The sequence below is a fragment of the Zootoca vivipara genome, chromosome 5, assembly GCF_965207765.1.
Source record: "Zootoca vivipara chromosome 5, rZooViv2.hap1.1, whole genome shotgun sequence".
Taxonomy (NCBI): domain Eukaryota; kingdom Metazoa; phylum Chordata; class Lepidosauria; order Squamata; family Lacertidae; genus Zootoca; species Zootoca vivipara.
Window position 1 is genome coordinate 72,461,934 of NC_142588.1, and position 27,306 is coordinate 72,489,239.

At 44.2% G+C, this 27,306-nt stretch overlaps 1 long non-coding RNA gene across 1 annotated transcript in view; it reads left to right on the forward strand.

Moving 5' to 3' along the window:
- The window catches only part of LOC148685728 (uncharacterized), an 87,401-nt gene extending 62,094 nt beyond the window's left edge, over positions 1 to 25,307 (forward strand). Inside the window, exon 2 of the long non-coding RNA XR_015949873.1 lies at positions 24,909 to 25,307. This is a non-coding gene — a long non-coding RNA (uncharacterized LOC148685728). The remainder of the gene's footprint in view (positions 1 to 24,908) is intronic.
- Positions 25,308 to 27,306: the final 1,999 nt, after the last annotated feature.

Genomic DNA, 27,306 nt, shown 5'->3' on the forward strand with positions numbered 1-27,306 from the left:
GGGGGTCACATAACTTCACTGACATGAGTGGAAGAAACAAACCTAGATAAATATGACAGTGACTATTTGATACTCCCTTCATTATCAGGCAAATGCTAGGTGCTATAGGAAAGGCAGAAGTGATTTGATATCTGTGCTTTGCATGAGGCAGAGGTAGCCAATGTGATATCCCCCAGGTGAGGTTGGACTCCCATCAGGGCCGTCTTAAGCTTATCTGGCGCTGTGGTGCAAGATCCCTCCGGTGCCCCCCTATGTTTCCCTCTGGCGGGCAGCAGCTGGAGGGTGGCTCCTCCGGTGGGATGGAGGCTCTGGGTGTGGCACAGCGCGGCATGGTGGAGGCAGGCGAGGGTGGCGCTGCTGGCGGCGCTGGAGGGCATCTCCTCTGGCAGGGAGGAGGCTCCGAGTGTGGCATGGTGGAGTCGGACGAAGGCGGCGAGCTGATGCCAGGAGGCGCCACGTCCAGCCTCTGCTTCTTCCCTGGCGCCCTCTAGAACTTGGTGCCATGGTTCCCCGCGCCACTAGCCTCTATGGCTAAGATGCCCCTGACTCCCATATCCATCACACTCACCCAGTGTGGTCAGTGGTCAGGGATGAGGACAACTGTAGTCCAGCAACATCTAAAGGGCCCCACCATGCTAACTGACTCTGGACTATAGTACCCCTAAAGTCAGTGGCGTAGCATGGGCGCCAGGGGGCTGTGACCCCGGGTGCAAAATTCAGAGGGGATGCAATGCAGGCACCAATTTCCACAGGGATCCCCACCTTGGCAAAAGCGGTGGAGCAGCCCAGGCCTGTGGCGAGTGGGTGCAGCGGAGGAAAGCGGGAAAGGGGTGACCACAGTGCAGCCCAACCTGGTGCTGTTTTCTGTGGGCATCAGGAGGATTTGCCCACCAAGGGCCATGTTTTGGCCAGCCAGGCTTTCTCCTGCATGAGTGCAGGTCCACTTGGCTCGGGTGGGTGGCGCTCTGGTGGCATCAGTGGCTTGCTCACCCTGGTCTCTGGCAACCCACACTACGCCTCTGCCTACAGTTACTGTATGTCTGGTCTATAGTTAAATGCCAAGATAGGTAGAGATGAGATAAGTGATTGACAAATGAATCAATTTCTTTTTAGTTTGAGAGAACCTTGATATTTTGGATATCCTTGATATGGATAGAAACAAACCTGTTCAAATGCAATGGAACGAATTTGATACTACCATAATGGGTCTAATTACAGGTGGAGATGAATCAGCATACAAGGGGGAGGTTCAAAAAGTATCTACATGGTGCTTAGAGAATAACTTGCACCTAAATATTAGCAAGACAAAGGAGATGGTGTTGGACTTTCGGAGGAAGAGAGGGGAACTAGTCCTGTAGTATATCAGCGGCGGGGTTGTGTGGAGAGAGTCTCTTCCTTTAAATTCCTGGGAGTTTACCTTAGTGAAGACCTCACTTGGAAAAACAATATCTCAGGTGGTTAGGGAGGCCCAACAGAGACTCCATTTTCTCAAGGTCTTGCGAAAGAACAATGTTAAAAAGCAATTGATGACCTCCTTCTACCAGTCCACAATAGAAAGTGTCCTCTCATATTGTATCACAGTGGGTACGTTGGCTAGACAGCCACGGACAGAAAGTCTTTACAGAGGGTGGTGAACACAGCACATGATATTATGGGCTGTGCCCTGAGCCTGCTAGATGACATCGCAAGGGATCGTTGCCTTAGGAGAGCGAGAAAAATTCTCAGGGATGATTCACACCCCGGGCAGCACCTCTTTAATCTTCTACCCTCGGGCAGGAGATATAGAAGTCTAATCAGTCGTACCAACAGGCTAAAAAACAGTTTCTATATGTGGGCTGTTAGGCTGCTCAATGGAAAATAATATATCGGTAGTGCAACTGACTTTCGGTGTTGGTGTGTTGTCCGACAAGCACACAGAGTGCAATGAGATTGTGTATTTGTGGGGGGGAAGGGAGGCTCGGTTAATTTCATTGTACACTTTATTGACAATAAAGGTATTATTATCATTATTTGCGGACCACCCATTCTGCTTGTTCTTCCTGAAAACACATAATCACCACCTATTTCTCATTTGCCTGATGGTGTAGGGCAGGCATGTCAAACCTGCGGCCCTCCAGATGTTTTGGACTACAATTCCCATCTTCCCCAACCACTGGTCCTGCTAGCTAGGGATCATGGGAGCTGTAGGCCAAAACATCTGGAGGGGCGCAGGTTTGACATGCCTGGTGTAGGGCATTCATTCCCCTATTTTACAGACAGAGGCCATGAAGCTGAACTTGACTTGTCTAGCAGCCAGGAGGTTATTTGCTGCATGTAGTGGACATCGTGTTTCTTCTCAGTTTAAGTATGCTCTGGCCTGCATACTGCATCAGACTTTAATGGGACAGCTGCCAAAGTAAGAGTATGCCCTAGAGTTCACTGTGACAGGGCAGTCCCACAACTGAAATTATAACCTGAAATAACTGACAGCAAAAAACCCCTCTTATTTTGCATGTATTCTCTCTGTTGACCTTCACCAACTGTGACTTTGCCTGACCAGAACTGCAGCCTTCCCAGGACTTAGGATGCAAGATGGTGCATGACAGCACCAACCTAGAACATGCTGCACTTAAGGGGTGTGTGGGTGGGTGGGTAGAGCCACAAGAGATCTTTAAACGCAACTGTGGAGAAATGGCAACAAATAAATAGCCAATCAACCTTGCTAAAAATGATAAAGCTGATGGAAGTATAGCTGTAGTTAATGCAGATACACTTGTGCCTTAGGAGAAGGTGGAGTTGCGGGCACTCACAACCCCTTCACGTGAGCAGGGGTGTGGTCACCCCTGCGCAATTGGGGGGGGGGGATTCCCGGGTGCTACCCAGGCAACCAAGCCGATTGCTCTGGGGGTGTGGCCTGCTTGATTTAAGCAGGACGTAGCGGGAATCTCACCCCTTTTCACGCTTCCAGCTGCTCCAGTTTTCCCACCCTCCCGCTCTTTAGGTTCCCCCCCCCATCTCTTGACCTTGCTATGGACTTTGGTTGGTCGCCGTTGGTTGAGGGGCCTGGTAGGACTTTCCCCACTTGGCAAATTGGCACCGACCACTTGGTTTTCGCCTACCTCGTAGCAAATCGTCACAACTTTGTAAGGTTTGGCGGTTAGGCATTGGAATATTGCTGGAGAAGAGAGGAGGGGAGGTAGCGCCATTAGCTCCCCCGCACATTGAAGGATATGCCGTTAAAGGATTCCAGGGGTGTGTCCCTGTCTGAAGCCTGGGGAGGCTAGGGCCTAAGGCACGACCTTTATTAGTGGCCCTGGGGAGCTCCTAGTTAATGTGCATCAGCAGGACTCCCCCTACTGGTGGTTAACGCTTCCTGGACTCCGCGCAGACGGGCGGGAGTTAGATATAGTTGGTTAGGTCCAATGCCTAAGCCAATACCGCTCACAATCTGTAACCAATATAGTTGTGGCCTTTTTTAGCCCATTAACCTAAAATACTGTTGTCAAGTGTCTTTATTCAACCTTGGGGTGGGGGGGACCTTGCCACGCAACTGCCCAAATACCTTGCACTTCTGCTTACAATTCCTGCTGCAGCATCATTACGGCTGTTATAATATGCAAGTTCTGTTAGTTATGGCAGATTGATACATATATCCTAATGACAGCTTGATTCAGTGGGAATTTTGACTGAGTAATTGCTAAAGGTGTGAGCCAATGGTTCATGCTCATTATTGTTTTCATTATAATTCCCTATTACAAACTTTAAAAGATACATTATTTTTCTTTATCTGCATGTTATGCCCACCCCCAGCCCCCCTTTTGCATCGCAGAATACAATCTGGGAAAATGCATGTGCAATCTTAATTGTTTGACTTTGTTTATCCCATGGAGAAACCAATACAGCACTTACAGTAATTAAGATATTTTTTCTGGTCTTCTCATTTTGTTAATGATATCTTATTGAAGGCTGTGCAGTAATTACTGCCCACCGAGGTACACGCTCTGAAGCAAACTAATGGCCAATGACCAATAATGATTACATCAGTAATTATCTGTTATGAAGTATAAGCAAACAGGAAAAAAGTCTGAAATTAAAACCAGTGTGTTTGAAGCTAAAATTACTCATCTTATTAAACAATACTAAAATTATATTTGCAATTCATTGGAAAAATATACAGTAAGCTGCTTTCCTCAGCTGAATACTAATGTTCTAGTTTTCCCCCAATTATATTTCCAAAAATATTTTTTTCATCCCACTGCCTAAGGAACAATTGAAAATTGTAAATGCCATTTTTTCAGTGGTGATTCTGTTGTTAATGTTGTGGGGAATTCTGGGTAAACCCTTTAAAATGCATGTTTAAATACTTGTGTCCCCAACTGTTGTGAAATTTTGTTGTCTTATTAATACATCTTAAGAATATAACATTATATTCCCCACCCCAAAATGGAAAACCTCTCCCAAGGGCAGGACAAGACTGAAGTAAATAGAAGCATTTGACAAGGAAATACATTCCGGTTTGCAGTACAGTCATACCTCGGTTTAAGTATGCCTCGGTTTGAGTATTTTCAGTTTAAGTACTCCACGGACCGTCTGGAACAGATTAATCCACTTTTCATTACTTTCAATGGGAAAGTTCGCTTCAGGTTAAGTACGCTTCAGGTTAAGTACAGACTTCCGGAACCAATTGTGTTTGTAAACCGAGGTACCACTGTATTTGACAAAACATTTGTAGCTTCTAGTCCCCAAGAAATTAGATATATAAGGAGTTGCATAAGCAAAATAAAGACAAAATCTCTATTTCTGTTGTTGTAAATGCACTATAGGGAATTTTTTTAATTCCCAATATATTCAGACATGTTATTTTCTACCTTTTAATAACCAAAAGCACTGGTATGAAAAAAAAAGTATTGGATTAATAATGAAATATTCTGTGTGTTCCTTTTCAGCCATGAACCTGATTTTGATCTCATGCAAACTGTTGTTGAACATTAGCAGCACTTGAAAATAATAATAATAATAATCTTTAGACCTTAGGCCTGGTATACACAGACATCCTGTTGTCTTTGTCCATTGAGTTTTCTTGGCAGGGATACTGGAGTGGCTTGCCAATTCCTTCTCCAGGTGGATCACGTTTGGTCAAAACATAACTTCTCTAAGTTATTTAAGCCCCTTCGCCACAACAAGGCAGTGATCCATGAAATATGGTCTGAAGCTCAACATCAAAAAACCCAAGATCATGGCCACTGGTCCCATCACCTCCTGGCAAATAGAAGGGGAAGAAATGGAGGCAGTGAGAGATTTTACTTTCTTGGGCTCCTTGATCACTGCAGATGGTGACAGCAGTCCCGAAATTAAAAGACGCCTGCTTCTTGGGAGAAAAGCAATGACAAACCTAGACAGCATCTTAAAAAGCAGAGACATCACCTTGCCTACAAAGGTCCGTATAGTTAAAGCTATGGTTTTCCCAGTAGTGATGTATGGAAGTGAGAGCTGGACCATAAAGAAGGCTGATCGCCGAAGAATTGATGCTTTTGAATTATGGTGCTGGAGGAGACTCTTGAGAGTCCCATGGACTGCAAGAAGATCAAACCTATCCATTCTTAAGGAAATCAGCCCTGAGTGCTCCCTGGAAGGACAGATCGTGAAGCTGAGGCTCCAATACTTTGGCCACCTCATGAGAAGAGAAGACTCCCTGGAAAAGACCCTGATGTTGGGAAAGATTGAGGGCACTAGGAGAAGGGGACGACAGAGGACGAGATGGTTGGACAGTGTTCTCGAAGCTACGAACATGAGTTTGACCAAACTGCGGGAGGCAGTGCGAGACAGGAGTGCCTGGCGTGCTATGGTCCATGGGGTCAGGAAGAGTCGGACACGACTAAACGACTAAACAACAACAACAACAACAACACAGACATCAGAATGATGAGGCAATGTGGCAGGAGTCTGAGGTGGTAGAATGAACTGTGCCATTTCAGACTTCAGGAGGAGGGAGGGATCACATTTTCAATGCTTTGCTACATAAAATAATGGGGAAAAAATCCAAACAGAAAATTAGCACAGGAGAAAGCAGGCAGAACATCTTTGTTTGTTTGTTTGTTAGTTTTTAAATGCAGTGGGGGTTTCATGCCAGGGCGTTCAGAATAATTTACATAAACTGGAGTACATAAGCTAGTACACTCCATTATTCTGCCTCATAATTTAATTGCCTTGTTTTGCTGAAAGTGTAAAGCAGGCCTAAGCCTGTGCAGGTTACTTGCTCATCCCTGGTATACATTTCAGTCAGTAGGCATTTCTGGGCTCAGCTGTATCTGGATGGAGTTGGAGTTTTCTGTGTCTGCTTTGCACTTGCTGGAGAGAGTGAATGAAGTTCTTTTCTAGCTTCCTAAAAGGTGCACCAAGTGGAGAGGGACAGGCATCCCCAAATATTTGCAATGAACGGGCTGGGCCCCTTCAAAGTTCTGTGGCATCTGTGCACACATGCTGTGGGGCATGCTTGCATCATGCACACAAACTGCCAGGCATCTGCATGACACATAAGCACGGCCTGCGGCATGTTCGTGTCGTGCACGCACATCCCACAACATGCTGACGCACATGCTGCGGGGGCATGCTGATGTCACATGCACTTGCTGGGGGGGGGGCGTCGGCGTCCTGACACCATGCGCACATGCCTTGGGGCCGGGGCCAGGGCCAGATTTAGGTTTGATGAGGCCCTAAGCTACTGAAGGTAATGGGGCCCTTCATATGTCCAGCTGTTCTTTGTCAACAACAAATTGCCGCTGTTTTGTGTGTGTTGAATATATGCTATGTGGTAATTTATGGACCTAATAGGTATCTAAAGCCATTTGCACATGCAGAATGTAGGCACCCTATATATGGAAATGAGCAAAATATTTTAGGGAGCAGGCTAGCAGGCGGGGCCCATTACTTACATCATAGGAGCCTACACAACACAAAACACTGTTGCTGTATGTAGGTTTTTTTTTTTATCTTATATTTTGGAAATGTACACCCAGTTTTTTCCCCTTTAAATTTTTTAGGGCCCCCGAGAGAGTGGGGCCCTAAGCTATAGCTTGTTTAGCTTATATGTAAACCCGGCACTGCTTGGGGCATGCACACATGGCTGAATTGCATGCTTCCTAACATGTCCTGCACAGAATGGATCTGGAAGGCCTGTTGGATGGGGCAACTATGCTTTTTGAATAGTGGGAAGCTTGAAACCAGTCTCGCTTGAGGTTACAGTGTTGCATGCAGTTAGGGCTCCTTTAATCCCATTGAAGACTATACTGTACACATAGATGCCAAGTTTTCCCTTTTCTTGTGAGGAAGCCTATTCAGCATAAGGGAAAATCCCTTAAAATAAGGGATAACTTGGCAGCTATGACTGTACAGTACATTGATTTAGGACAGTGGTGTCCAACTTTTTTCAAAGAGGGCCAGATTTCATGAAGGGCCATGAGGGGCGGGCTGGATTAGGCCCCCAAAATGGACTTTAGAACACTGTGTAACCAATATGTGTGTGTGTTCATGCAGGTTTTCAGCTTATCGTGTCAGAGTCGTGCACCAGGGGGCGCCAGCCTTTTTGGGCTAGCGGGCACATTTGGCAATCTGAGACAATGCCCTGGGTGCCAGTAAAAAACACACAGCTGCCCTGGGATGTGTGCCATCACACAAAATGGCAGCTGCATCAGAAACTGCAGCAAAAAGAGACAGGGACACAAAATGGTGCAGGGATGTCCCCCTCCATGGGGAAAAGGCACCAACACCACCTACCACTCTGCTGCTCACAGAGATAAGCACTTTGCACAAATCTTAGAGGATGGCAGGGTGGATGGATGCCCAATCCTTGCATCCAATAAAATGTGGGCATATTTAACAGGGTGGGGGTGTTCAATGTAGTTGAGGCTAAGCAAGTGTAAATGCGAACTGAGCAGGAAGAGCAAACATCTCTTGTGTGTTGTGGATTGCCGAGGGTATATTCGCTGAGACTTTTGTGGTGCCATGAGAGGTCCTGGCAGGTGCACCTGTACCTGCAAACACTAGATTGTTAACCCCTATGGTGTCACTCCTTTGGTACAAAGTTATATACAGTGGTACCTCGGGTTACAGACTGTCACAGTCCGGTCGGCGGGCGGTTGAAGCCCTGGCTGAGGACGTCAGGACCAGAGGCAAGATGGTGGTGTAGAAGCAGGAACAGGTGCAGGGTTGAGGGTCCAGCAGCAGGCAGTCGCAGGGTCAAGGAGCAAGGCAGAGGTGAAGGTCTGGGAGTCAAGGAGCAAGGCGTCGGCAAGGCAAAGGTCCAAGGGTCGAGGATCAAGGCGTTGGGCAAGGCAGAGGTCCAAGAGTCAAGGATCAAGTCATCGGCAAAGCAGAGGTCCAAGGGTCGAGGATCAAGGCATCAGCAAATGCGAGGGAGCAAGGAGCAAAAGGCCAGATGCAACCAGGCAGGGATAGTGTTGCTGTGGCAAAGAGCTGAAGGGAAATGCTGAGCTTTTATCCCTCCCAGCTCCTGCCACCAGGTGCAGTGAGATATCAAGTGGTCTCACCTGAGTGGTCACTCCTTGCCTCTCCCGCATAAGCTGAGGCCTCACCTGAGTGGCCACTCCCTGCTTCTCCAGCACAAGCTGAGGCAGGCCCCAGTCCTGCAAAGCACTACAGGCCCCAGAGCCTGACTCCTGCCCATACTCCTGACACAGATACTTTGGGTTACGTGTTTTCAGGTTGCGTACCGCGGGGAAACCCAGAAGTACCGGAAAGGGTTACTTCTGGGTTTTGCCACTTGCGCATGCGCGGAAGCGCCAAATCGCATCATGCGTGTGCGGAGACGCGGCGCTGCGGGATACGAACACTGCAGGTTGCGGACGTGCCTCCGTCACGGATTACATCCGCAACCCGAGGTCCCACTGTATTGTAATACAGGAATGAGAAACTCTTGGCTCTCCATGTGTTCGGACTACAACCTCCAACCTACATGGCATATGGTCAGAATAGATGGGAAGTGGAGTACAACAATATCTGGAGGGCCACAGGTTCTAATGCATTTAGACAACCCTCTGTGTCCAACTTCCTTCTTCAGTAAGTTCATAAAAGTTTAGGAAGGCCAGCAAGTATGGAGAATGAAGCCAGCCTGCAGAGTTCTGGCTGATACTGATGATCATCCTGGTGAAAATAGCAATATTTGTGGGAGGGATTTGCATTGGGACTGCAGTGTGGAAGGGTTAACTCCCCACTCCCACCACTGCTCAATCTGGATCATGCAGCTAGGACTGCTATTTACTTTTTTAAAAAAACAAAACAAGCACACACACAATTGCTAATTGTCTGAGGATCATTGTACATGTTATGCTAGGGATTTGAAAGACTTGTAGGAAATGCTTTGGCTGTAAAAGGAATGGCTTGGCTGCCTTCACCTTAAATCTCCCTCTGCAAGGAACATTCTGCATTCATTGTCACTGCCGTAAGTCTCAAGCCACACAGCTGAAGTCAGTTCTCCAAATGGAGTTATAAATCTGAAGCAATTGAGAGCAAAATCTGACACAAATTTAAACCTGGTGTAATGTGTTTGTGCCTTTATATCTGGCAGCAAATTTGGCCCTATATATTTTATTCCTAATTCTCACCTTAAATCAGTTTCAAAGGCTCAGTTGAATAAGATATGCCTCTGTAAAGTGTGTTTTAAATTAGGAGCTGGTGAAATACTGTGCTTTTGATTCCAGGATGAAATGTATATCCCCCTTGGAAAAAAATGTGTTTCCATTGGCTGTTCCCCCCCTCCTCACCCCCCCTTGTCAAGAAACCAGGATCCAAAGAAGGGAAGAGCTGAAACAAAAACCTCTTTTTAGTTCATCCTCCAAATTTCTTCTGGGTGCAGAGAGGTGGTTTAAAAGGGCAGGTTCTATTAGGCCCAAGTATTTCTTTCGGGTGGGGAAGGAGTTTGGTTGCTTTAGGAAAGAAAAAGAAAGAAAGAAAGAAAAAACAAGGCTTCCAACTGGTTTTAATTTTATTTGTAATGTTCATGGGAACCAGCCACACATGCTTGGCTGAACTCAGGACTCAGATTTTTGGCAGGTTTTTTTATGAGCCCCATCTTGGCAGGCTTTCAAGATGTCCAGATTGCTCACATTATATTTGAATAAGCACGACTCACTAGTTTAATCTGAATTGCCTGGTACACCTCTCATTAGTGCTAGTTAAGATGGGAAAATCATAACAGCACAAAGTGTTGCCGTCGGAGTTTGGCGGGGCTTGTCTGTAAATCTGCAATATAAAGAACTTTTAGGACCTTTCTGTGTGAACATTTAGTGTGTAAATTTATATGACTGCTACCATGGAAGCAATAAAATAAATAAACCCTAACCTCACCGGCTTGAAATCTATCACAGTAGCTGTGTATCTCTTTGTTGGTGTGGCTGTTTTAATCCCGCAAAAACCTATATGTAGACATAGAAGTCCAATGGGATGTAAGTGATGCATGTGTGTGTGTGTGTGTGTGTGTGTGTGTGTGTACACACGCATGAAGGATTTCAACCTGTCATCTGCCTGGCTTACCACTGTATCATTCAATATGAAGACATTTAAAATCCACGGAAATCGGCATCACAGCCTGTGTGCAAAATCTGGAATACCAACTAATGCTTTGTCCATTTGAGGAAAACAAAGCAGAATCTCCAGCAGCAAACGTGCTCCCCTAAGTCTGGTGTGGTAGCGTCCTATTATCACATCTGGACTACTGTTGTCAGCATATTGGCCTAGCTAGCCAACCATTAACTATTTCCCTTGTCATGATGGGACAGAATCAATAACTATGGCAACCTCCAGACGGCTGCTTCCCCACGGCTGATTTAGCACTGTAGTGTTACACCAGAATTAGGGCGGGAAGGGGGGGGGGCTGTTGTACATGGCAAGGAAGATGTGCCAAGTAATGCAAGAGTTTGTGCTACTGATTCTCTGGACTGTGCCATCTGTACTGGTCCTGCTAGCTCCCCCAACCCTCTGCCATTTGGACTGATGGTGTCCATCACAGGAACCAGCCTTGCCCTCATCTGGCTTGTGGGTTTCAGCTGTGCTGAATCAGTGAGCCAGACACTCTGAAAGTTCTCCGTATGGAAGCATCCACTACACTCCAGCTTAGCATTTCTGATTATGCAAATTGCACCTGCTACCTTGATTATATGTAAATAGCATCAGGGGTTGTGTTGTTCAGGTGTTAACAGATTTGCATGGTAAAGGTTTTGATAATAATAATTTGCGCTTCCATATATGCCATGCAATCCTATGCATTGTTACTCAGAAGCAAGTCCCACTGCTTCCAAGAGGGCTTACGCCCAGGAAAATGTGCAAAAGAGAAAATCCAGTTTACAGCAGCCTGTTTCTGTTCCTCTACCTGTAAAATTAGAACAATAATGGGATACTATATTTTATGATTTAAAGGAGCCACATTACGTTCCCAAGGTCAACTGAACTTGCAAGACCAAAGCAAAACCAAAATTACAGCTCAGCACTTCTACCCCTTGAAAATCATTGCAGGTTCCTTGCATTAAGATAACATTAGCAAGTCTCCTCTGCTAGACAAAGGTTTTGCAAGCAGACCTTGGAAAAATTAGATTGGAGCTAGGTAACTAGCCAGGTTTAGCCAAGTTTTTTGACTGACTCCTATTAAGTGCCTTAATAGTCTATTTGTCAGCAAGCCAACAAGAGATGTGAAATGCATTAGGTTTACAATTGGTGCAGATAATATTTCAATCAACTTTTTAGCCTTAAAGTGCAATAATACAATGGAGTCAGGCCTGGAGCCAGCAATTCTGTGGTTTGGGGAGGTAAGGTGGTATGTGATCATTGCAGAACAGCCAGGCCACAAATACTGTAAATGGCTGAAATGTTAATCTGTGATTTGAAAACAATCTGAGAGACAGAGAGAGACCTGCCAAATGAAGCTGGAACATGTTTATAAGAGAATATAGTTCAGGACTACACTGCTATTGGAAAGCCAGTGTGGAAAAGTCCACGATTAGGCTTGCCCCTTTCGTATGGCAACTGGCACTCTCTAATAAGTACGATGGGCTGGGAAAACATGGAATTTGAATATATTACCAGTAAATGGAAGTCCAAGTGGCAGGGGCATAGGAAGGGGTGTGCGGTGGGTGTGGTCCACCCGGGTGTCATCCCTGAGGGGGTGAAAAAAGGCACACCACGGGGGGGGCATTTACCATGGAGCCTGGCCTGCCCAAGTCACACGTCTCTCCTGGGAGTGAGGCGGTGGCTCGGAGCCCCACGCTGCTGTCCAGCAGTGGGCTCCATGGGCAGATCACCGCAGCGCCCCCATGCACGGATCCCCCTGCCCCGTGGCTCCGGGTGCCAGAGCAGCTAGCTACGCCCCTGCCAAGTGGCATATGACAAATCCTGAGATCTTAGCTCCCATTTCCTAGCGGTACATCAGGCATTGGTTTAAAACAGATTTTCACAGAGACATTTGAAGGAGGTCTGAAGGTTGGGTGTGCTTATTAGAATGACCATCGGTGAACTGTTTTAAATTCAAATTCGCTTATGTTTTAAGCTAACTTTTTACGTGGTTGTTCACTGCTTGTTCGCTGCCCTGAGATCCTATGGGATGAAGGGTGGTTTCAACAAATAAGCAGCAGCCAAATCTCTTCCCACTTCCTCAAGCAGCATCTTATGTGCCATTTTGGCTTATTGGCCTCGTGGAAACTTTCACAAACTGGAGTCAGCCATATGAGAAGAGGACTGGAGGCCGATGCAGCTAATCCACAGAAGCGAGATGCCTAACAAATAACTAACTATGTAGCTGAAAATAGTCACTATCTTCCTTTTGCTATCACCCAAGATATGCAGCTAAGCTTTTGGGAGGAGTGGGTTCAGCCACTCTATTAAAATTGTCCAAGAACAAATTGAATAGTTTAATGCTCAAATTTGATTCCTGAATGTACCCACTAAAAGAAACCATGACACTCCAGAATAAGAGATTGGAGGATTTTCAGCACCTTAAAAAAATGTCAAAACAAAATAAAAAAAATCCTTCCAGTAGCACCTTGGAGACCAACTAAGTTTGTCATAGGTATGAGCTTTCGTGTGCATGCACACTCCTTCAGATACGAAAGCTCATACCTATGACAAACTTAGTTGGTCTCTAAGGTGCTACTGGAAGGATTTTTTTTATTTTTTTTGACTGCGTCAGACCAACACGGCTACCTACCTGTAACTAGTAACATGGCTAGTGGCCATTGATGGCCTTATCTTCCATGAATGTCTAATCCTCCTTTAAAGTAATCCAAGTTGGTGGCCTCCTGTGCTGGCGAGTTCCATTGTTTAATGACTCACTGTGTGAAAAAGTGCTTTCTTTTAAAACGTTTTTAAAATACTTTTCAAGTTTATACATTTCATTAGTTTTACAATCAATTTAACATTTCAATTTTTGACTGTCTTCCCTCTCTGCGGTTCCTTAAATTTATTTTTTTAAAAAATGTGCCACAGAATTTCAAATTTTGTGTTTATGCTGAGAATAGGAATGAATCCAAGGGAGAAAGGAAATTGATTCACTTAGATTCACTTTTCACTCGCAGCACTGGTATTTCTTCCTTATGTTTTAATTGATTTATTGGCTAGAAGAACATCACTTCCTACACACACACACACACACACACACACACACACAAAGAGAGAGAGAGAGAGCTCCCCAGCTCCTTCTGAAAGCATTTCAAGCTCAATATTGAAGGACTGGCTGGATCGCGTTTTCAAGGGCATCTGTTCCTGTCTGCTGCTGAGGATGGGGCCCATAGAGCAGACTGGAAAGATCCACCTAGAATTGCTTGAATTAAGTCCTTGCACCTGGATATAATTGTCGTGCTGCTGTGCTGGGGTTTTCTTAAGCTACTGGTAAAACAAATTAGCTCATTTTAACTGGCATCCAGTAGGGAAGCACACAACTCTCCTCATAGAATGTTTTTCAAATAATTATTTTTCTATTGCCAGCTTTAGCTCATGAATATTTTCCTAAGGCTGAGTGAGATTTTATTTTAAAAGGCAAAGCAGATGCAGATAAATAAATTTTAAAAAATCCTATTCTGGGCCTCAGTGTTAGCATTGCTTACAATTGGGATGTGAGATTTGTGTAGCCTTAATTGTATTTTTCTCCATTCATTCCTTATCCCAACATAAAAGCCAGATCAAAAGGATTGTGTCCTGCCAGTCTAAAACAAAAAGAAAGCATCTCTCCTCCCCTGCAACCTGTAAGCCCTGCTATATATGGTTCAAGTACTTCCCTAGTAGGATTTCCCCAGTAATGATATAACTATTTTATATTGTGGCATGAGGAAGGATCAAGAATCTTCCGTATTCAGAGTACCGGTACGCATTTATGTGTGCTATGCAAGTGTATATAAAAACCATGAGATATCATTTCTTGGTACATTCTGCATGTCTTACCGCAGGGCGGATTTAGAAGGCAATTGGGCCACATCTGGCCCCTGGGCCTTAGTTTGGGAACCCCTGTCCTAGAACCAGGAGAGGCATGAAGTAGAAGGAGCAAAGACAGGCACACAGGCACAGTCTCTGATTGCTTGTAGAAAACCCTGGAGAGGAGGAGACATAGCCGGCTGTGGGAAGGCGGAAACTTTTAGTCTCAGGAACTGCTTCATGGGTGCAAAACTTCATGGAGACGAGTTGCTGTGTTCATTAGGCCTGGTGCTCTTGTGCAGATCCTGTTTTTGCTAATAATAGAGACTTAATTTCAATGTGCTTGGTGTGATTTAATGTTGGCTTGCTCCTGTCAGCCAGGAAGAGTTTGGTGAGGGCAAAGTTGCCCGTCTTTGCCTGGGAGTGGCATCTGTTTTCTTAACAGTTTTGAAGAAGTGCGTACAAATAGCCATGGCTTGCTGTTCTTTTGCCCACTATCCCTGCCTACCTTCTGGAACTGGGGTGGGGAACCTCAGGCCTTGGTGTACATATGCACAAAAGCAGCATTACTGTATCCTGCCTTGGTCGGACCACACCTGGATTACTGTGTCCAGTTCTGGGCGTGGCAATTTAAGAAGGATATTGACAAGCTGGAAGGTGTGTAGAAGAGGGCAACCAAGATGATCAAGGCTCTAGAAGCCTTATGAGGGACAGTTGAGGGAGTTGTATGTTAGCTTGGAAAAGAGACTGAGAGGAGATATGATAGCCACCTTCAAATATCTTAAGGGCTGTCGCATGGAAGATGGAGAACACTTGTTTTCTCTTGCTCCAGAGGGTAGGATCCAAACCAATGGTTTCAAGTTACAAGAAAGGAGATTCCGACTAAGCATCAGAAAGAACTTTCTCCGTTCACACAAGCAATTCCCCGCCTATGATATCTGACTGTACAATACTGCCTATTGAACATTTAAATTGGCTCTACACAAATGTAAACTATATGGAGCAGCGGAGCAGCAGTTGTGGGGCTTTGCAAAGTCTGAGCAAAACACAGAAGTAACCCACCAGGCTCCCTCACGTCACCCATTATAATAGTGTTCATAAATGCCCAACTGCTTAATATAAAAACTCATTTGTCTCTATCCATGGGAAGTACTGCCAAATGACTTTGTTTAAATTATACCAGTACTGATTCCAGCTTTCCTTTCCCTAGAAAATTGTGACCAAGAATAGCTATCCTCTAGTAAAACCAGGCTGGAGTGAAAAACTGGCACATCCAAAATTAAACTCTGAAGCTGCTGTCACTGTTTAATGCATTCCAAATTTTGGAGATGGTTTAAGCACAAATCTCTCATGGCTTTAGGCTACAATCTGATTTGCATGCCTAAATGGCAAATCTCAGCAAATCTCTGTGTACTGTAAACTCTGTGACTTTATCCCCTACATAAGAGCAGCCTCTGTCTAGCAATATGGATTGGCAGGAATGGTCGTTAGCCGTCTTTGTTTTTAAAAATTGAGTTCTTGTTCTCAACAAATAAGTGCTGAATGCAACAATTTCTGTACAAAAGAAAATGCAGAATTCCTATAAACATAAGTTTTGAATTTCTGCAATGTGAAGTCTGCTTGAACGTTATATTCTAAAAGGCTAAGGATTGCTTTGCTACATTAGATAAAGGTACATCTAGTGTTCTGCTTCCAATAGTGGCCAGTCTTGACACACTTAGAATTTTCTCTTTCATTTCTGTATATGCTGGATAGACCCAGACAGTAACAAAGGGCTGGGCTGTAATGGGAAGACGGGTTTTTTGTATGTGCATACATATCACAGTTCAGCGATAGAGCATGTGCTTTATATGCTGGCAGTCTCAAATTCATTCCCTGGCATCTTCAGCTAAAAGGACCGCAGACAGACATGAGTACTGGAAAATACCTTGGCCTGAAGCCTTTGAGAGCCACTGGCAGCTGGGGTAGGCAATACTGAACTAATGGTTCAAGTGTCTAGCTTGGTAAATGGCAGTTTCAAATATATTCGCATCCATAGCTGTGATTGATGCTGGTGATTGATTGCAGGTGGTTGGACTAGGCATGTCAAACTTGCGGCCCTCCAGATGTTTTGGCCTACAACTCCCATGATCCCTAGCTAGCAGAACCAGTGGTTGGGGAAGATGGGAATTGTAGTCCAAAACATCTGGAGGGCCGCAAGTTTGACATGCCTAGACGAACCTTGGGGTCCCTTCCAACTCTACAATCCTATGATCTATGAACATGTCTACATAAATGGCAAGATCCAATGCCACACCAGCAGATTCAAAGAGATTCCCATTAACTTCCTCCTCGCTGCAGCCTCCTGTACCCCATGCAATCTGCTTTGCAGCCCCCCCCCAACTACCCAAAACAGATTTTATGGCACTCTGGACAGGCAGGAGAAAAAGGAGAGCCAGGAAGTCTTAATTGAGCAAGCAGAAGTCATTTGCACAAGTGGGATGTCACAACTGAATATATGAGGCTTTCTTTCTTCTTTTTTAATGCTACAAGGTGTGACCGGAAAGTTCGGTGAATGGTCACAGAAATTGGACAGCGAGAAATATTCAAACATACATACCTTACAAGCCTTCAAAGTAGGCCCCCTCTGATACAATGCCCCATTGACAACATTCATAGAATTGTTGGAAACTTCTGGAGAAGTCCTCTTTTTGTATTGCTCTCAGTTCCCTTGTCAGAGCAGCTTGTTGTTGTTTAGTCATTTAGTCGTGTCCGACTCTTCGTGACCCCATGGACCATAGCACGCCAGGCACTCCTGTCTTGCACTGCCTCCCGCAGTTTGGTCAAACTCATGTTCGTAGAGCAGCTTAGATGTGTGAAATGTTGGGAAATCACTGCCCTTTCATTGCAGATTTCAGTTCTGGAAAAAGAAAGAAATCTGCTGGGGCCAGATTGGGAGAATATGGAGAGTGGGACAACTCAGTAACCTCAGAAATGATTCCACGCAGAATATGCAATTCTTCCACCACCATTCGGACAGACAAATGTTGATCCCGCAACAATAACTCACGAACTCTGTCGACATTTGCCACCGTTCTGCTCAGCGACTGTCTGCCAGACCAAGGGTCATCTTCAATGGTTTGCCACCCTTTACAGAAACACTTAAACCATTCATACACTGTCCTTTGAGTTACAGCTTCATCTCCGTACACAATTGTGAACATTTTGTGGGTTTCTGATGCCGATTATATGTTCGAGTATTTCCCGCTGTCCGATTTCTGTGACCATTCACTGAACTTTCCGGCCACACCTTGTATATGTGCGACATTCCACTTGTCTAACGGGAGTTCCCCTTCGTCTCCGTGCTCACCCCAAAAATATGCTTCAGAGGGTTCCTCAGCCCTCTGGAGCTGATTTAGAGGCTGTGAAGGAGCTGTAGGGAAGTGGAGAGAAGTGAGAACTTTTGTCGAAGAAGCAGAAGTCTGTTGCCCAAATGGAACAGCAGTGTTGAATACAGCCCAGTGTGTGTAGGCAACAAAAGCGGCATGGCAACTGTATAACACAGCGGTATTGATATTTGGGGACACAGAACAAGCCTGGTGCACACTTCAACTTGAAGGATTCTCTGTCTCTATAGGTTACACTAGTTTTTGTGCAAAACGTAGAATGCTGGGCTGGGAAATCTTTTAGTGTCTTCTAATTTATATATTTTTTAGGGGGAGAGTCTGCAATCGCCAGTTTGCTTAGTATTTTAAGATGTTCTGTGAAGTTAAAGCAACATATTTTCCTTATGCATTTCCAAGTGCTTGAACTTTGATACCAGAGACCAGCATTTGTCGTGATGTCTTTCTTGCTGAATGCTCGGGTCCCATGTCTGAAGCTTCAAGTTCTGCATATTAGGAGTAAATGGGAATGGACAAGAACAGCCCAAACACAATAGTTTTGTCTTACATGATTATAATCCTAGGCCAATATTTATGAAGAGCCAACTTCCAGTGGGAAATTAAACTAATCTGAAAAGCATAGTAAAATTCAAACCATGTACACTGGGAGAATTCCTCCAGTGTTTTTCTCTCTTTAATGCTTATTAATAGAGACAATAGTAAACCTAGAAGGAAGCTGCTTATATCCCTCTAGTTTTCATCATAACATGGGCTTTTGTTTAGAAAATCCTGTGCCAGATATTGTCATTTAATTACTGAGCGCACATTGTGACTAAGCATGAAAAAATAACGAATAATTTCCCTTGGAATTCCGCTAAGTGAAATTTGTTACTGGACTTTTTTTAAAAAAGTGTTTTTTAAAAGATATCTAGGGTTTCACATTTTAGTGTACAGTATTTTATAACTTCATCATGTTGCTTATCATAACTAATATCTGTTTTTATCTTCCGTTTCTCAGGCCTCGTGGATTTAAAAACATGTGGTACATGCTATTGCTCTAAATAAATTGAAAAAGGGGTATGTGTTTGGGGGTATGGCACAAAAAGTGTGGGGTGGGGGCACGCGTGTCATTGCTTTCAACAAGGAAGGTTCATCAGAAAGAAGAGGTTAATATACAAAAATCAACAGGGAGAGGATAAGGTCTAGAAAAGCTGACTTTTAAAAAGAATGTGACTAAATGGGTCAAAATATCCCATTACCTAGAACACATCCACAATCAATTAAATTCAAGTAGTGTTTATACACCAATCTGAAAGGCTTTTGAAAGGAAGTTACCCTCTATTAGTATGCTTAGAGTTGCAGCTATGCTCCCTTCAACTGCACCAGAGGTAAATCATTCCAAGCCCAAGTCCCTTGGCTTCATTGGCAGCACCTCTGGGGACCAGTAGTCCTTTCAAACATAAATCCCAGCATCTTTTCTCAATGGAGAAACTGGCTCAGCCACTGGTGAATGGCACTCAGTAGGTTTCCCACTGAAACTACACCGCAAAACAATGGCTCAGGTTGGTAAATCTTCCCCTGAGCTTTCAGTACTTTTTGCATATCCTATACTGGACAGTTTCCATTCATCTTGGCACTCAAAGCAAACAAATGTAACTATGCATCAGGGATGAAAGTGAAAATGCATATGCTGAATCCCAAGTGGGAACAGGCAAGTGAAATATATACATAGTGTTGCTTAGCAACAAACATGTTTCTTTTTTGGCCACAGGAACTGTGACATCAGTTAGGGAAGGCAGGCTGCATCACTTGTCAGAGATCTTCATCAGCTTCTTCCTTTATTTTGCTTGTGGTTAAAGATGAAAGTATTTGTGTGTGTCTGTCTCTCTCTCTGTGTGTGATGAAATAAGGCTGCAAACCTAATGCACTGGCTCATTAGTAAAAGCTAGCAGTCAGCTGATTTGCAGTGACATGTTACCTTTAAGAGTGTAAACAGCCACGCATGCTCTGGGCATGCATTTGTAGGCAGGTTGAGGCACAAGCAAAAGCAAACAAAAGTAAAGGCATGAGTGTAGCAAGTAAACATTTATATCACTAGTGACATCATATGATAAACATGTTACAGCAAAGGAAGGAAGGAAGGAAGGAAGGAAGGAAGGAAGGAAGGAAGGAAGGAAGGAAGGAAGGATGTCCATTTGGTGTCCTTATACCCATGGAAGGGCTTTTGATCCAGTAGATATCATTGCTAAGGGAATAGAAGGGGAGGCAAATTTCGCCAGTTACTCCTTGAGGTTCCACTCCCCGCCAATGCCACTTCTTACCTTGTTCCTTTTTTTTTAATAATTAAAGATTTCTTGATTTACAAAAATATGTGCAATGTCTCTCGTAACATTTTTACAAATCAGTTTCATTTGTTGAGACATTGGTAAGAAAAGGGGAAAAGAGGTAGATGGGGGAAAGATGGGTGGGGTCGGGTGACGATGTTTCTATTTTACTTAATATATGTGGGGCTTTTTGTCAGCGTCGCCTGTGCAGGTTCTCTGCTGTTCGTTTGTGTTCCTTTGGTGGTGAGAGATGTTGGTTGGCCTAGGCAGGGTATGGTTATTCATTTGTGGTTGGCTGTGGTGGTCTTTGTTTCGTGTGTGAGTGGGGTGGGTGGGTGTTTTGGATCAGGTTAGCCATATTGATTTGTATGCTGTTGGTGGATTTTTGTCATTGTCTTGTTGGGCTGTGTATGTGATAAAGGGGAGCCATACTTCTTCTATTTGTCCCCGTGTCAGTTTCAGCTTATTGGTTAATTTTTCTAGTAAGGCTATTTCCCATACTACGGTATTTGGTACCATTGGTCCATGCTTACTCCTGACAGGTCTCTCCAGTGTCTGGTTATGGTGTTTCTGGCTGCTGAGAATAAGTGGGTTATGAGTTCTTTGTGATGTAGGTGGGCATTATTGTCTTGGAAGATGTTTAGTAAGGCCAATTCTGGGGTTATTTCTAATGTTTGCTTAGTTATTTTACATATTTCTCTCATGGTTGTTGTCCAGAATAGTTGGATTTTGGGGCACTCCCACCACATGTGGAAATATGTGCCTGTTGAGGTGCACCCTCTGCAGCATTTTGGTGAGGTTCCTGGGCATATTAGCACTACTTTTCTTTTTCTGAAGTGTTCCTACCAGTAATTATCTGGAGCAACTTTTAAAGAAGTGCTGGAGTGCAGGGGAGGGGGAGGAGGAAAGGGAAGCAGCAAATATTCTCCCAGCTCCTACTCTCAGACATGGTACTCGGCTTCTCAGCTAGATTATTCCCGAAGGCTTTATACCACAAGCCAGTACATGGTTTAAACAGTTCATAAAGAGGGTTCCAAGATACATGGTTAGGCACAAGCCAGGACTTTCTTCCCCAGCCAGTACTCACCGGAACTCAGTTCCGGCACCTCTCAGGTGGACACCATTGCCGTTCTAAGAGAAGAAGGGAGGCATTCACGTTGAGTTCTGGCACCTCTTTTTCTAGAAAAATAGCGTTGGCACAAATTAATATGTTATCCCCAACCCCTGACACCCCCCATGGTTTCTCTTTTGAAGAGTGGTATGGGCTCACAGTCACTCACATAGTGCTCATCCCAAGCAACGGATCTGGGCAAGCAGGCAGGCACTCCTGTGAGTGAGCTGGATCTGCTTGCACTGGCACGTCCAAGGAGATGTCCTGGGTGAGAGATGCTGGCCTGGTTCAGCAGGGTCATGGTCCGACTCAGGCTCACGTGTCTCCCTGATTCCCTGAGCATCCTTGTTGAAAGGAGGTGGAGGGCTGGATCAGGTGACGCCGCCTCCATGGGGATGTCTGGCTCTAGCTGCTTGATGATGTCTCTCAATGCACTATTCAGTCCCTTCCTGACATCAGACTCAGTGACCTCATCCCAAGCCTCTTCCACCTCCGATCAGTCCTCCCAGGACGTCCCTGCGGGGCTCATCAGAGGTATCACCTCTTTAGAGAGCTGTAGTGGTTAAGAGAGGTAGACTCATAATCTGGGGAACCGGGTTCGTGTCTCCGCTCCTCCACATGCAGCTGCTGAGTGACCTTGGGCTAGTCACACTTCTCTGAAGTCTCTCAGCCTCACTCACCTCACAGAGTGTTTGGTGTGGGGGAGGAAGGAAAAAGAGAATGTTAGCTGCTTTGAGACTCCTTCAGGTAGTGATAAAGCGGGATATCAAATCTAAACTCTTCTTAGCTGGAGAGGCATCCACTCGATCAAATCCCCTTCTGCGAGCACATGGGCACAAACTGGATTCCAACCAATAAAATCATTTCTAGAGATGTAAGAATGGCATTTATGCAGCCTTATTAATCTTCACAGCAACACGGTAAGGTAGGAAAGATTCATTCTGACCATACTTCAGATGGTGTATGTCTGTGTGCTGCACAGTTACCATACACTTAAGGAACCCCCCTCCAAGAAACTGGGGAACTGTAATTTACCCCTCACAGAGCTACAATTTCCAGCATGTTTAACAAACTCAATTTCTCACGATTCTTTGGATAAAGTAATGTGCTTGAAAAGTATGGTGTGTATGAAGCCTAAGTATGATAGAATGTGCCTTGCCTAAGGTGAGATCACGGCTGAGATGGGCCATGGGTTGAGGACTTCCTCTCACACATCCTGAACCACTGCATGTGACCGACTCCTATTATTATTTTTAATTCCTCTTCTTTCCGAAGTGGAAAGTCACACACACACAAAATGATTTTCATAATGGTATTTTTTTTAATATAAAAAACTGTCTACCCCAGGAAGAAAGGAAAGCGAGTTCCCCCTTAAGGAGAGCTCGGGTTGCGGAAGGGTTAACAAGACACTCCCGGGTTTGATGGGTGGGTCAGTTTGGATGGCCACAGGAATGATTGATGGTTGCTGTTGCTGGGAAATTCGCAATATTGCAAATGATTTGATTGACAGCCATAGCGTTATATATACTTTGCAAGCAGAGTACAGTTTTACTTTTGCTGCTGCAACGGATCTCCCTCCCTCCCTCCCTCCCTATATTTAGGGGTCATTTGTGCTTGACATTGCTATGCCTGTCATGGGGTGGCCTGTTTTGGAGCAGGGGCCTGGTAGGAATTTTGTCCACTTGGCTGATTGGCTGTTGCCATGTGGTTTTTGCCTACTGCGTAGCAAATTGTCACAACTTGTAAGGTTGTGGTTAGGCATTGGTTCATATTGGATGGTGGAGGGGTAAGGATTTGGTTGGGCCTGCCTCTCAAAATTGCTGCTATTCCGTTAAAGGAATCCTGGGGCTCCACATGTTTGTCCGTACCCCCAGTAGGGGCTAGGACCGCGCATGAGCTTCGGGGAGCATCCGAGGGAGAGGTGAAGAGTGTGGCTCCCTGCTCCATCCTCTCAGAGGGTTCTCACCTTTACTGGCTTCCCTAGTACGCTAGTGGGAGTCAGTTGGATCTGTCCCAGACAGGGGACAGATGGCGGGAACCAATGCCTAAGCAACCACTCACATTAGTTGTATTTAAACAAAGTTGTGGCCAAATTAATGCCAAAAACCTTAAACTTAAATTCTGTGTGAAGTGTGAGTTATTGGGGGGACGTCTTGGTACCTCGGCACGCAAAGAGAAGCGCTCATTTGTACGTACAGAAAAGTGATGTGTTTCAACAAAAATATTCTTCTGGGGACACATATATATAAAAACTGAAATGTCTGAAGGGCTTGGAAAAGATCCAATAAAAATGTCTAAAAAGAGGAATAAGATGCTATAAAATGTGTAAAAAGATATTTCTCTTTTCAGAAAATTTTATCTGATCTTTTTCAAGGCTTTTAGACATTTCACCCACCCACCCACCCACCCACACCCAGAAGAAGACCTACTAAACTACTTCCCTGTGTGCCTGAGAGTCTCTCTTTCCTCCCGACGCCCCCTGCTCTAATTTGTGGTCTCCCTAAATGTCTTCAGTCAAAACTAGGGTTTTCTCTGCTACCTTTTTGAGATTTTTACATTGAAGTTCTTTCAAAGAAACTCCAACCTCACCTCCCCCCACTAAAATGAGGGGAATTTATCATCTCAGAAATAAATTAACCCAGTGTCAAGGCCTCCATGCAACCATTTCATAGAATGCAGCTGTAGGAAAAAGCCTGGATATAATCAGTTCCAGACATGCCAACCTAGAGGGGCGGTTGTGTACATTCACATGGGACAGGCAGGATTCCAAGTGGCTTGTCATGTACAGATGTTCAGAAAGCAACATTTGCATTGGCTTAAAAAATGGATCATGGGTAGAATTTTCTGGAAAAAAAGAAGATGCCTGGCCATGGTGCAACAAGACTTGGCTCCTTTCCCCCTAATTCATGTGGGGGCACACATCAGGGTCCCCTGGAGATTCAGAACATGTGAAGCTGATCCACATACAGAGGAAGTCAAAATACTAGTAAGTTCAGGGATCTAAGCCTCGTCGCCACTGGGTTTTACGTCCCTGTAGCACTGCCGCCTACTGGCAGGAGAAAAATGATGGGTGATGTGGGAGGCAGTGATTTCAATCTCTGGTATACAGTGGCATTCCACACACACACACACACACACACACACACACACACACACACAGTCATCTGTGGCCTTATCCAGAACCACAACTGCCTTTAGCTGTGCAGAGCAGATATGGATAAGAGTGGGCAGCTAGTCCAGAAGAGTAGATCTGTACTGTTCGGCAAATATGCTTAATAGGAAAACGTATTGCTTGCTTGCTACCACTCTTAAACACAGCAAGAAGGCCTCAATTTTTAACCAGCAGACCTACCTTTTTATCTGTGGTCTCCAAGATATATTGATGCTTTAAGACAGGCATCCCCAAACTTCGGCCCTCCAGATGTTTTGGACTGCAATTCCCATCATCCCTGACCACTGGTCCTGTTAGGGATCATGGGAGTTGTAGGCCAAAACATCTGGAGGGGCGCAGTTTGGGGATGCCTGCTTTAAGACATCCCCTTGGTCAGCAGGTTGGAAGCCAGCACCCCTTTGAATCATTAGCTGGGACCCTTTTGTGAAGTTTGGAGCATTTCTAAAGTTACAACGTTTAAAATTCTTCCTCTTTTTCATCATCACCAGCAACACTGTCTTCCCACATTATATTTTATGTAATTAATGTGTCTCTTTTTTTTCATTTTACAGGTGGATAGCTGAACCCAAGAACAGGGCAAGCAGTCACTTCAGCCAGCTTGCATGAAGTTGGTTGTCCAACCTTCCAGAGTCCTGTCTTACAGAAGCACAACACGCCTCCACTGGAATTCAGGCATTTAATGTTGCCAGTCCCATGCTGTGGGACATTCTTCCAGCAGAGATTTGACAGGCTTGCTAGCTTTTTGCCTTTCATGCTTTGAAGATCTTTTAATGCCAACTAGCCTGTGCCATTGTTTAAAATGTTCTTGAGTAGCCAATCATCTTAATGATAGTGCTGTACTGCTTTTAATGGTTTCTAAAATGTGCTTTGTATTGCTTTGCACTGCCCTGATATGTGCGAGAGTGCGGCATATAAATATAAACGGAATAAAGGAAAAAATCGGGACATAGCATTTTCTGGAAAAACTGATGCAAAGACTTTGTGTGGCTAGAGGGCAAAAAGACATTATACTTTTATGATGGACTGGTGCCCATTCATCTAACAAAGATTCTACAGGACAAATTGCACCTGCCGCATCCCACAATATATGGTTGTTAACAGCTTCTTTTATATTGATACCAGCAACTTTTGGACTCTGACTCTGACTCTGACTCTCTCTCTCTCTCTCTCTCAGCAACTTTGCTATTATTGTTTAGATCTAAACCAGGCACCCCCAAACTGCGGCCCTCCAGATGTTTTGGCCTACAACTCCCATGATCCATAGCTAAGAGGACCAGTGGTCAGGGGTGATGGGAATTGTAGTCCAAAACATCTGGAGGGCCGAAGTTTGGGGATGCCTGATCTAAACTATGCCTTCAGGTTGGGTTGAAGTGGTGGGATGGTCAGTGTGCTACCCCCCCAAATAATAATAATAATAATAATAATAATAATAATAATAATAATAATACAAGACAAAAGAAGAAAGAAAGAAACTCGGTGTTGGTTTTTAAATAAAAAAAATGCTGGAAGGATAAAAGCGTCTGGCTAAGAGACTGGATGCTTCAACAATATAATTTGAAGAGCAAATGGTGTGATGAAGCCAGGGAGTTGAATCCCACATCAAGGAATGTGATGAGAATTGCTATTAAGACGGTATGAAGGTCTAGGATGGTGGCTGTGCACCAACATTTAAGAAATGTGGTTAGGTGGGACGTGGGACAGGTCCTTCTCTCCCCCCCCCTCAGAAAATATCTTTTATTGTTTTAAAAAGAATGTAATTACAAGCATCATACATACAAACTTTCGCCGTACACTATACAAAAAAAAAAGAGAAACCCCCCAATTTCAGAAACACAAAAAACCAAAAAGACAAGAAGAGAAATAAGGATAAAAATTTAAAAAGAAAAAAAAATATATACAAAGGAAAAAAGAAAAGTGACATCAAACGACTTTAAAAAAAGACAAAGAAAAGAGATTGTTCTTCCAATTATCCAGTCTGTAATTCATATTTGTCCCTGATTATCGCACATTCAAAAATATATTAACTGCTTAATATAATTTCCATACAAAAATAGGCTGAATCTGATTTATTTTTGTATGGGACAGGTCCTTCTCAGTTGCAGTACAAATTGTGCAACTCCCTTTCCCAGGAGGCTTGCCTGGGCCCTTCCTGATCCTTCTCTTGGCATCTGGAGAAGGCCATATCTTTTTCTTTCTTTTTGTCCTATTCTGTCAGTATTTTATTTTTATTTGTATTTGTATAACGCCCTATACTCGCAGGTCTCAGGTAAGCTGCTGCCCTCTTATTGCTGAGACTGACTGTTTCTGGTTTTTGTGTGCTACTTAAGGTCCTATTTCATATCGTTTATGATTTGTTTTTGTTTGTTTGATTTCTTATTTTATAGCTAATTTTCCATTGTATTGCATCAGGCATTGAAATAATCTTCTCCTAAATTAAGTTTCTTTGCTTGTTTTGGTATGCTGCTTTGAGAACCCTTTTAGGGCAGAAAAGCATCCAAAATAAATAAAGTACTATCAGATTCTACCACTTAAAGAATTTGAGAAATTTTGGTTTAAAGAAAGTTTAATAGTACACCCTCTCTTGAAATCTCAAGATGCCCTTTAGCAGTTGAATTAAACTGTAATTAAGCAGATAAAGGCAAATATTACAATTGCTGATCCTCAGTAGGCTCCAAATGCTAGTCCAAAATAATAAAGTCTGCTTTAAAATCTGTTTTAGTCCATTTCCAAAAGGAATTGACTCCTGTGGTTTGGGACAGGCACCCCAAATATCTCCCTATATTGCCTGCCAATCTGAATATGATACAGAGATGGTATTGCTAAAAAAGCAATCACCAAGGGGTGATATGATAGCCATGTTCAAATATATAAAAGGGTGTCATAGAGGAGGGAGAAAGATTGTTTTCTGCTGCTCCAGAGAAGCGGACATGGAGCAATGTATTCAAACTA